Below are 12,160 nucleotides of genomic sequence, written 5' to 3'. Positions count from 1 at the left end.
TCAGAGCACGCTGGCCCCAAGAATAGATCCAATACCACCTATCAGCACTCACTCCGCAAGAAAAGGTACGGAATAATCACCCAAAGCAAAGCTCCCCACTGTATCCTCACCACGCTGATAACAAGGACAAATACACTTTTAGCTACAAAAAAAACCCCAAAACAAACCAAGTATTTTGGGGAGATTCCTTCTCCATCTTTAATATCTTTTATTGGAGAACTCCTGCATACCCTCAGTACTGAACAACACTATCCTTGCATTCAGGTGTGAATAATTCCACTAGCCTTAGCACTACTTCTCAATTACTCATTTTCTCCACAAATCTCCTCTAAATGTAATTTTCCAGTAACTACTCACTGAGGGAAAGCAGACTCTAAAACCACAGGGACACCTGCTAAGCAACATCTGTATCTGAAGTTTTTGCAAGACAGCAACATGCCTGCTAAAAGAAAATAAAATGGCAAGCACACATGCATGATAGGATTATTTGATTCAATACAGTATAAATTAGGTCAGACTCCTCTTCAGAGAATTCCATGTCAAGAACTAGGTGGTCCACTAAATTTCTATTCATTTGCCTTTGGGCTTGGGGAATTGCAAAGACTCTCAAGAAAGTATGTTCCTCTACCCACAAGAGTAATCACTATTTGCTGGGAAAAAGAAAAATCTCTCAGCAGCTTCTTGGCAGTATCTGGAGACTGGAGAAATCTTTATATAATGAAAAGAGCATCCAATAAATTGCTGTGTGTATATACAAATACATAAAATTTAGTACAGAACAAACCAGTAACAGTGCTTTTGTGTACCTCAGTATCACACTGCCTATTTTTTAACTTAGACATTGCTCAGAAGAAAGCTACTGGATCCTCACTAAATGAGCAGTAATGGAATGACAGGAAAAGTACTCTCTAAAAAGAGGGCAAAGGGCTAGAGGCTGAAAACTTTGCCCTGTGCCTGCTCCATGACACTGGTATTTACACACACCATACAGGTAAAAGCCTGTGCACAGACTTACCATCATTTCTGATTTTGGGAGTCAACCAACTCAGCCCACATGTCTCCAAGGGCCAACAAACCAGCCCCAAACAGCTAAGGAAATGCCTCATTCACAGCACAAAGCAACCAGCAGCCTCTCAGACATCCTCTTGCTCCACTGGGGAGGTAGGTGGGATGCAGCTGGTCTGAAGAGCCGGGTCCCTGATAACTGATTCCCTGCAGCTGGGTGTGCAGCAACCTGCAACCTCTGCACCTGCAGAGGGGCTGCACCTGCACAACCACCATCCCAGGGCCCGACCGTCACTCGGGCTCCTCAAAAAGCCACATATGGGCTAAGTGAAAAAGCTGACCTCTCTCTGATCTGCATCTTCAGAACACTGCACATTTTTTAAGAGATCCACCCCAAAAACAGACTGCACAGTGCCCGGTGTACCCAGCACGGTACAGGTTCTAACACAGGATTTGCCTGCGACAACTGCTGCAAATAAAGAGACAAAGAAGAGTTTTCCCAGTAACTGTTTTTACACAAGATCTCAGTGTTTTCTTTGATTAAACAATTAAGTGCTCTTTCCAAATACGTGAAGTTTTCATATTGCATAGTTAAAACATATGCACATGGCTTATACCTCAAAACATTTGAAAATATGTTTGCTGGCTGCCTAGGATTACATGCACAGATGATGTTGCACATGGTAACACAACAGCTTTTCTCTAACTCTCATTACTGCGTTTACTTACTTTAACTAAGATAGGACAATTCTGCTGCTTTTAAACAGAAATAGAAAACTGATTCATGGGTGAAATTCTTAAACTATGGCCATGAAATGTAATTTTGCTGCAGCTGAACTGGGCAAAATCCAGTATTATGGGCAAAGCACAGAGCTAAAGGTTCTCTATGCATCAAATTGGAGTATGAAATTGAACAGTTTTATATCTAATTAATTACTCAGTTTAGAATATATGCTATTCATTCTCTTCTACCAAAATACTCATACTGAGGAAGTCAAGCACTCCCTTACAAAGGCTCGCAAATTTGCAGAACAGCACTTGAGGTTTAGATTTGCAAAATCCTAATGAACATCTAATAGCCATGTAATTGCATGGAATGCATTTCCAAGTAGTAACATATAAATATATATGTGTTCATCCATCACCATGGACAATTAGACCGATTTTTGTTGAAGAGTGACAACCTGGAAGAATCAAGATCTGTGTTCAACCTCAACAAGTGAATAATTGCACTAAGGACTTCAAGCTCTTTCCCTCACTGCAACATGCTTTAGTCTTGCACTGAAAATACACCAACATACTCAATTCCATCATTGTGCCCCCAGACACCAAACTTTTTTGCATTTTTTAATCCCATGATCGCTTTATTGGAAGTGCTCACCTGCCCCTGTGTGCTGTACGAGTGTCTGTAGATGCCTGACACAGAGTTCAGAAATGTTCTCCTGGAACTAAACCTGTAGAAGTTGCTGCTGATGCATTAAGCACTGCATGAATTTACATCTCCTTTTGGGAGCCCTCTCCTGCCTCTCTATGCCTCATTTTCCTATCTGTAACAGCAAGATAATACAGAACTTTTTCGCTTCACATATCTGATGTGCACATAAATGCCCCAAAGATAGGCAGCTAGGTAGTAGCAGAGGAATGGAGCCTTGGAAGCGCTGCTGAATAATACCAACTAGGACAGGACACATGAGAGACCAAGTAATAACATATTTCTAGTCCTAAATAATTGGCTGGTCGGAAGGTACTGTGATCCAGCAACCCTTTACTGCTTGTAAAAATAAAGGTGCCTGGGACAGTTAGTTTTACCATTAAAATCTTGGCTAAATTGGCTTGGAAAGGTAACTTGAACAGTGCTTAGAAAGTCTTGGTTCGACACATAGCTGGGAAGTGTGGCTTGCCCACAGAACTGGGCAGGCCAGCTACCCTGACAACACATTTGTCCTGATACTACTACTTTCGAAGTCCTGGTAGCAGCTACTTCAAGTCAACATCCTCCACTACGGGTGTCACTTCATCATGCGGGGCCATGGGTCAAAGGACAGGCAGAGGGTCTGTCACTAGCCGAGCTAAAAAATAAAAATAAAAAAGGGAGAGAGAAAAGAAAATCAATTTCAATCCTCCCAAGATGAAACCACTGATGTGTGCAGCTACTGAAGTCCCGAAGGTAATCCTACAAGAAAATATGATGGTGCCCTCCATCACGGTGCTAAGATATGTTAAGTGCAGCAAAGCTGCCTATGAGGCAGAGTCCAAGATGAGCTTCTATATATAAATACCCCCAACAATAAGCCTGAACTTCTAGCCCCACGTGAACAGCATGTTTTAAATTCGTGATGACACACGTGGTAATGACAAAGTGGTAATGACAAAGGAGCAAGAAATCCCACGTTTCAGAGAAATACAATATATGCGACTAAAGAAGTTAACCGTGACTGCAGCACTAATTCCACCTACAGTTCGATTTTAGAAGTCTGGATGTGTACTTCCCAGCTTAGTGCCTAAATTTCCTTTTTTTTTATCCTGCATTTGGTACAGGAGCCAACATAAAACATTCAAATCTGACACAAATGGAAACACGGAACTGGTGATAACGCCCCTCTTTCATTATTTTTGAATACAGTTGCAGGGAGCAGATTGATCCCAGCCTTCTTAAGAGAAGGGGGAGGAAAAAAAAAAAAAAGAACAATAAACAATGCAACCTTCAGTAGTTAACACAGCACTGTGTCTTGCAACGGAAACATACTGTGAAACAGCTTGCGAGATAAGCTTCATCAACGATAAGTAATTTTTATTCCGTTTGAGTGGCTGGAAACAATAAACGTGATTAAGTGCTTCAGACATGCATTCAGAATTTAGACAAATGGCAAAGAGCTCCAAAGGCCGAGCTCCCCGAGCCGCTTCGGGCAGGGAGGCCCGAGGAGCAGCTTGGCGTCGCGGAGCCCACAATGGACACACAGAAGTTCACGGCGCAATTCAAAGGCTCCGCGCTCGCCCGCGGCTCCACACGCGGGTGCCCCGGGGACGAGCCCGCCTCGTGGGTCACCCCACGAGGCCACGGGGGCCACGTGGCTACTGGCCCCGTCCCGCGGCCTCGCGCCGTGCCCGGGTGCCCACCGAGCACCCCGGGCACCCGCAGGGTCTCTCCGCGGCGCAGAGGCAACGGCCTTTTGAACTTTTAACTAATGCGGCAGCCGGTCTTATTAAGCTGCTGCTGGCAACTCGGTGGCTGTGCTCGCAAAAAGCTCTAATAAGATTTTTTTTTTCCCCCGTTATAAAGCACGGGAGAGCCCCCGGGGGCACCGCACCTCACCCAGGCACTTTTTAGCACCCAGACACCGGTCCCCGGCTCCTCCAGCCCCGGCAGCCCCGAGCCGCGGAGGGGCCCCCGGAGGCGGGAGGACGAGCTGCGCCCCCATGGCCGCCCCGACCCGGCGCCGCGGGGACCCCCCGCTCCGGGCGCCATTTCGCGCCGCTCCTGAGGGGCGGCGAGGCCGAGGGTCCCCCCAGCAGCCAGGGGGTCAGGGCGACATTAAGGGACGCAGCTGGGGCTCCGGAGGGGCGGTTGGCCGCGCCGGTGGGTCCCTCTAAACGCGGCTCGGGGGGTAGGATGGGGGTGTCAAGAAGCCGCTTCTTCCCCCGCAAGTTGCCGCCACTTGCGAGTCGCTTCGGCCCTCCCGCCGCGCAGCCGGGCACCAAGTTGGGGGCGCCGCTGCCCGCCCGGCCGTTCCCCCCGGCGCGGCGCCCTCACCTGCGGCGCCGCGAGCCCTTCTCCGCCTGGCGCTCCTCTGCTCCCCATCGTGCGCGCAGCAGCTGCGCTTATTCCTTAGGATACACATGGCTCGTCCATGCTGCCAGAGCCGCCTTCCCGCCTCGCCTGCCCTCTCCGGCCCCTGCCAGCGCGGCGCTGAGGGGAGGCGGGAGGCGGCTGCCGAGGAGGGCTCGGTCTCCTCCTCCTCTCCGCAGGCTGAGGGGGGGTCTCGGCAGAGCTGCGGCTGCCGGAGGGAAGAGGAGGGAGGGAGAGAGGGCGGCGCAGCCGCTCACCCCGCGCTGCAGAAGAGGAGGAGGAGGATGGCGCGGGGGGGAGAGCCCGGGGCAGCCCCTCTGCCTGAGGCGGCGGGCGGCGACGCTGCCCTGGCGGCTCCTCCTCGTCCCGGGCGGCGGGATGACGGCGGGGCGCCACCGTCCCCGCTAGCGCGGCGCTTTTCTCATGGCTCCCCTCAGTCACCCGTGAAAATTTAATGAGGCGCGGCGGGGCCGCCACCTTGGGAGCCCAGGGAAGGGGCGGGCTCGGCCCGAGGGGAGCCGGGGTGGCGGGCCCCGCTCTTCCCGCGAGCCGCCGAACTCGCTCTGCGGCCACAGCCGCGTCGCTGGCAGAGACCCGTGGAAAATGCCAGCCGTTGCGTGCTTCCCGGGGAGATTTCCATAGGGATGAGGCACACGCTGCTGTTCCACCCGCATCGTCTGCAAGCAAGGTGTGAAAGCAGCCCCCCTCCAGCTAAGTGAGAAAAATCACCCAGGAGGAGCCTCATGGAGCCTCTAAGTCAACCTCCTTGGGACGGCTTGTGTGGAAGAGGACTCGGGGCTCTGCAGTACATCCAGTCTGAGCAGAGATCAGGAGCAAGATGTTACGCAGGGACACGGGGACGCCGAACTGCAGATGTGACAGCCAACAGCCTCATCGCCGAGACGCTCGCGAGGTAGCACGACGTCTACAGGTTATTTTTCCTGCAAGGGACAGGAGACTGTGAGCCGATGTGGCAACCTGTTCAACAGCCCATCCAAGAGCAGAGGCACGGGCTGAACGAGCAGCGTTCGTTGGAAGTGAGATCGGATAACGCTCCAAAATATTCCCAGTTTCATCTTCAATTATTCTTGCCATAGCACATCACATACTGAGCATAAAAGACAGTCATCTAATAACCTTTACGACGTGACAGAAACACATTTCAAGAGTCATAGTGCGTTTACTAAAAGTAGTTGGTGCAACGGAGACTTTTACTATAGAGCTATTGTCTTCAATTTCAATTTATTACAGAAATGAAAGGTGGGATTATCAATTGAACCCACTCATTTCCTTTAATGTGAATAAGAAAATTTAAGTTCTACAGCAGTAAACTGATTAATTGCAGCAATATTCCCCACTGGAGAGGATTTAATCATCTCAAGAAGGCACAGAATATAAGGCGGGGGGGAAGTAACAAGTCACCATTCCACTAGGAAATAAATGGCATGAAATAGATGGCATTTGGCTATGCTTGCTTGTTAAGTGTTAAATTCAATGAAATATTTGTGATTCTCTGTTCCCAAAAGACATTTCTTGTTCAGGAGATAGTAAATGAACTGCTCTATACCCCTTGTACCATTACACTCTATAAAGAGGTTGCATTTACCATGTTGCTGGCCTTTTTCCAGTCCTGCAATTTACAGAAAAATGCTGGTTGTTGATTAACAAGAGAAGGAACTTTGGATAAGTGTAAACTCTGTTCCCATTCCTGAAATTTAGGGATGCAAGTCATACTTGCTGACAATATTTTTTAAATATAAAGGAATGTACTAGCTCTCAGACTGTAATATGAATGCAAATGAACTTGTAATTATACTATGCAATTTTCTACTTAAAAAAATCTATGAAAATAGAACAGACCTGAAGACTAATATGAACGGCAGCCCTTCATTGTGTTCCTTCATTATGCAGAAGTTGCCATAAGCAATCTGCACTCTTTTAATGTAAAATGTTTTTAGGCTATAACTTTTCAATACAAATTCCCACATGAGAACATTTATATGGCCGCAGTCCCTCTTCCCTCAGGAAAAACACAACCAAGAAGCAAAGGAGCAAGGAATTTGATATGAGGACCTGAGCAGTCTTCCTTTACCTTCACCTGCAAGGCTTATTTAAACTCAACATTCCTTTGTTTTCCATTCTGATGATATTTCATATAAATATTAATATATATTCTTACATATATACAGTGAGATCTGTAGGCCGAACAAGTCATTTTCAATAACCACTGACCAGCTGAGCTAACAGAAGATAAAACCCTAAAAAGGTGGTTCTTTCAACTGCTTTTCAATGTACTGAAACTCTGCAGCATGTAATCTCTTACCACTTACTAAAATAACTAAAAGCAAGGCAGTAGCACCTTGCTACTGTATTAAATTTAAGCAAATAGGATAATCAGCTATTTGAACCCATCCCTGTCTCAGCTAGCATGTACCAGAAAGCTTAATGTTTCAGTCAAGACCACTGTGTAAGTTACAGAATCTCGTCAAAGTAGCACTAAAATCCCCACTATTGATACGCACACACCTGGAATTTTAGTAATCTGGTCTATTACACAACCTACAGTAAGATTTGCTGTTGCTAATAAGTCACAGTAAGAAGTACCTCACCAAGCAAAAATGTTCACTTAGGGTTAGAAGTTAATTCTCAGGAGAAGTTCCCATCAAGTATTTCCGCTCCCTAAGACGAGTGTATGCAGGAAACTCAGTTTTTACCTCAAAGCTAAGTTAATCCATGGCAGGTGCACCTAGGTACACACAACACACTACAAGTGGACGTGGTTTCCTTGCAGAACAGACACAGATGAGGACCATTTTCTGCAAGATGCATCTCAAGAGTTTCCCTCCCTAAAACCTGCTCCAGCAAATACGACTTTTTTAGCATTCTGCAGACCCAGAAGAGAGTTTTCTCTTACTCCACCAAGTTTTGTCTCACTGCAAGTCTGTGTATCAACTGAAACATTAAGGTGGCAATGGTGGCAATACTGTTAGGAATATTTGCCTAAGGATTCTAATTGGACAGATATATGACAGATTTTGTTGCCCTTTCAAAAAGATCTATCCAGAAAAGTTCTGATATACTTCCATGGAAACTAAGAAGTCCCTCTCATCCTCTGGCAGTGGCACATTGAAATAAAGCTTATGGTAAATCTTACCATACAGTGCCATCTCATGAAACATATCTAGAAAATTCACAAGCGAATGTTGATTGCACATGAGAATACATGAAATAAGACTTGAAAGTTCAGGACCACCCTAAGTGTTTTTCAAAGATGGCACCATGGATCTGCTGTATGACAGCGTAGTCACAGAAGATCTTCCTTTCATGCATCTCAATATTCTCTTGTCATTGCCCGCATGATCCTGTCATTGGACGGGCAGTAAGGATTGAGGAGCTGGTTCAAATCCCTGCTCTGTCACTTGACTAGTGGTGTGGCCTTGGTCAAGTCACCCTGTGCTTCTGTTTGTCCATATCTGCCAGACCTATTTCACAGGCTTATTGTGGCATTTTCCCTATTAATATCCAAAGCACCTGTGGAGACATTCAAGGAGGTACAATGCTACGCAGACACTGAGCACTGCTGTATGTGCTACCATTTTGAGTCCCGGGAGGAAAAGCAGAAAGAGAATCTTATATTATTTCTGCTAATTCCTGCTATTTTCCATTACATTTTCAAAGCCTTACTAAAACACACATAACAAAAACTTCCTTCAGCCGCAAGCAGCTCTAACATAATGTCTAAGGCTGCCCCTTAAAAATCAGTTTCCAAGTAGATGGCAGCAAGCGGGTGCCCATCTTGCCAAAGAGTGGAATTTGGGAAAGCACAGGAGATTATGGAGCACATTAGTTCCCAGATGCCCATGAAAGAGCCCGTGATTCTCCAAGTACAGAGATAGACTTCTTCGCAAATCCAGACTGCCTCATATTTCAAATCCTCTTTGGCAAGGTGCATTTCCCTTCACAGCCAATTAACTGCAAACTAATTTAGCATGGGTTTGCTTTTGCAAACATAAGTGTCAGATTCCAGCAGAGAACATGTTGCTAAGAACATGATATATGCAAACACTGCGAGTTGCCATTGTTCTATTGTCCCCTCAAGACATCACTGATGATCCATACAGAGAAATCTGTGAAGTTCGTCTTCTTTCTAGGAAAAGCTCTCAGATAGAGAAAATTTTCAATATCCCTTATATACGGAAAGAGCACGTGTTCCGCATTACTTTGGGAAGTGCAAACAACTGGCTTAAAATACACGTAAACTGAAAGGAAAGGATACCTACTATCCCTGTGAAAATTATGGAAGAATTTTGAAATAAAAACTTTTTTTGAACCGCAAGGTAAAAGGAGCTTGGGGAGGATTTTTTTAACTCTCCACTAGGAATTTTTCCCCTTTATATTTCTTGGAACATTTAATTGCAATACTTAAAATCAATTTGTGCTTTGTATTAAAATGAAATTCACATACAAAATGAAGTGGATGTCAACAACAAAAAGGCTGCAAGATTCTTATCTTTCTCCACTAGTTTGTTTCTTTTTCTTTGCAAATATGATCTAAATCTTGCAAAGCTTTTCCCTTTCTGTAACATTTTAACAGGATATTAACTCCATCAAAAAGTCTCTGAGCAGATTTAGTAATAATGATTGCAACGATTCACCAAGCTTTGCCGGGCACCACTTCTAGGCTCTAATAATGTGTCCACGTTGTCCTACCAACCTCCGCTAAGTTTGTGGCAGATGCTTTAGTAAGGAAATCCTCCCCCATCTCATCTCCCCTATGGGAAAGGATTCACCTCGTCCCTGCAAAAATAATCCATGGGAGCCATTTCTGAAATCCTGAAAGTTCTGAAATCCTCGGATAAACTCTCATAAAGGCAGGACAATGCACTGAAGTTCCAGAAAACAGGTCCGTATCGTTCAAGCTGGGAGGGAGCTCCTTAGGCTCCCGATTCCTGCTGGAGAGGGAGGCTGCTGGTAACACGGAGCTCATGCACACGTTGTACTATGTGTCACGTTGGGTGCCTGCCAGATCCCTTCTGTGCCCTCCCTGGGCAGAAACATGGAAAGGATCTGTAAGACACTGCTGAGATTCCCAGCACAGCACGCATGCATGGGCTTCATCTAGAAGCTCCTGAAGGTCCCGTGATGAAACTAGGCTTAAATGCCTTGCACAGGTTTAAAAAACCAAACCAAAGCACATGTGGAGCACGCCTCGGTGGCACCAAGTGACCCCTGCAAAGAGCTCAATGCTCAGAGATACCCTCGCCCTCTCCACACAGCTAGATTTGGGTCAGTGTTCCTCAAAGCAGCCTTGTTGGTGCTGCAATGAAAAGAGCAAACGAGCAGCAGGCTCCCACCAGCAGCTGGGTTTTGGCACAGCCAGCATCTTGTTTACTGGAATTTACGGAACCCGACAGAGCAGAATTAACGCTTAGATAACGCAGAACAGTTCTTAAAAAGCGGATTTACGTCGTTATCAAAGCCTGAACACACGGGCCACCTAAACAAATAGAGTTGGCCGCACTTTCCGTGCGCTCCCGAAACAAGTGTACTGCCAGGTTTAGGCATTTGCTTACATTAATACCTGAATGACTGAATATATCAGGTAATTGTTAAAGGCTCTCCAAAGACAAAAGCAGCACTGAATACTAACTAGGTGCCACTTCATTCAATTTTCATGTCAAATCTGTGTATGTAAGTCATTAGTTAATTCTCACAACATCTTGGTCTTAACACTTAGCAAACTGATACAGTTGCCTGTTTAAGCTGTGGGGTATTATTTTCTTCCCTTACTTAAGCTGCACAACTTGTACCCTATGCCTATCCAGGAAAAAAAAATCTTGTTGCAGCTTATTTCTGCAGCACAGTCTACTTCAAAGAGCAGTCAACACATTCAGGTCCTCTGAATTTGGAGGCCACTACAACTTATTTTTCCTAAGTGTATACTTATCTTCATTATTCTTTCATTTTCAGCCCTCTGCTCTATAATCAAAAACTTCAGGCTTTGAGGGTCCCAGAGATCTTGGCTGCTATTGTATCTTGCAATTTTGACAGCAAAAGATCTGCTTGCCGTCACAAAAAAAGGAAATCATTTCTGTTCAAAAGAGAGACAAACATGATATTTAGGACTGCATCCCCTTCAATTTCTGCCAAAATAACAGCTATTCAAAAGACAGCAATTGTGTCGTAAATGTCCTCAACAAGTAAGGTTCTTTTTCATTTCCTCCTATGTCACAATACATTTTCCTCTCTATATTTTCCTTTAAATATTTAGACAGAGCAGAGAGTTTTAAATGTGTCATTGACACAAATAAATGTTTAAGCAGTCATTCTACCTTGGGTTCTGCTCTTGTCAGATCTCGTAAGTTAAATATCCCTGGATCTGGTCAGTAATTGGATGGAGGACCTCTGAGGAAAACTCAAGTGCTGAAGTAAGTGGCACTGGTTATTCAATAGATGTTTTTCTTAACCTCAGACTCATCTTGAAAAATGCCCTCAGCATGGTATTACGTGCACTAGCTGAACAAGGCATTTTCGAATGGGATTTAATATGTTCTTTCTGTTCAGCACTAGGAAAGATTCGTGGCTCTCTTCTCTGAAACAGAAGGTTTAACCCACTTAGCCCACCTCCAACCTGCTTTAGCCTGCTGCTATCTACAACTGCCCTTGCAGTTTCCAACAGCCTGTGTCCGACTTCTCCTTAAAACTATTCTGGAGAGTTGCAGGCTCTCCTCCACTTGGAAGAGCGATTCTGAATCCTCTTTCCCTTAAATAAGTTCAAGGGAAGAAAAAAAAACCCTAACTTTAAATACTTCTTATTAGCATTTATTACTCCCCATCCTTTATTACTTTGAAATCAATCCATATTTTCTCCTTTCAATAACAGATAACATTTTTAGATGACGTGCTAATCAGTAATGCCTGCATTGCTTTGCCTCTCCTGCCTGCATTTCTGACCTTTCCTTTTCTCTCCTCCCTACATTTGTGTGGTCCATCTCTCCCTTTTCCCCTCCTCCCTACATTTGCGTGGTCCATCTCTCCCTTTTCCCCTCCTCCCTACATTTGCGTGGTCCATCTCTCCCTTTTTCCTCCCTGTGCGTGTGTGCCAAGGCAGAGACGCTGCCGTTTGCTATTTCAGAACTGACACTGGCATTTCCAAACCCAGATGCGTTCTCTCTTCAACAGCTGCAGCTAGTGACAGCTTTGTCGCTGCTGCTCAGCGGTGAGCAGAGGTGGGACTGACACTGATGGCATCATTTTCTCTCCCTTCCGACAGCCCCAGGGATCATCCACCCTTCAGGACAACGGAGACACGGAGTGCAGTGAGGCTGCTCCACTTGCTTCGGAGCTCCGGCCTTGCACACACCAGGC

The 12,160-nt window shown here is 45.7% G+C and overlaps 1 protein-coding gene across 2 annotated transcripts in view; it reads right to left on the bottom strand.

Annotated features, from left to right (window-relative positions):
* The window catches only part of DAB1 (DAB adaptor protein 1), a 187,228-nt gene that overhangs the window by 133,780 nt on the left and 41,288 nt on the right, over nucleotides 1–12,160 (bottom strand). Inside the window, exon 1 of one of the 2 annotated variants that reach the window (XM_088522459.1) lies at nucleotides 4,757–4,958. The exons of the other annotated variant lie outside the window; for it this stretch is intronic. The gene's annotated coding sequence lies outside the window, so the exon portion shown is untranslated. Of the gene's footprint in view, nucleotides 1–4,756; nucleotides 4,959–12,160 lie in introns of those variants that run through there. 2 annotated transcript variants of the gene reach the window in all.

The sequence above is a fragment of the Tinamus guttatus genome, unplaced genomic scaffold (assembly GCF_059628265.1).
Source record: "Tinamus guttatus ecotype Peru unplaced genomic scaffold, ASM5962826v1 Tinamus_guttatus_pri_ptg000153l, whole genome shotgun sequence".
In the NCBI taxonomy this organism is placed as follows: Eukaryota; Metazoa; Chordata; class Aves; order Tinamiformes; family Tinamidae; genus Tinamus; species Tinamus guttatus.
Note: the sequence above shows the minus strand (reverse complement) of the source record. Positions and strands in the feature narration are given on the sequence as shown.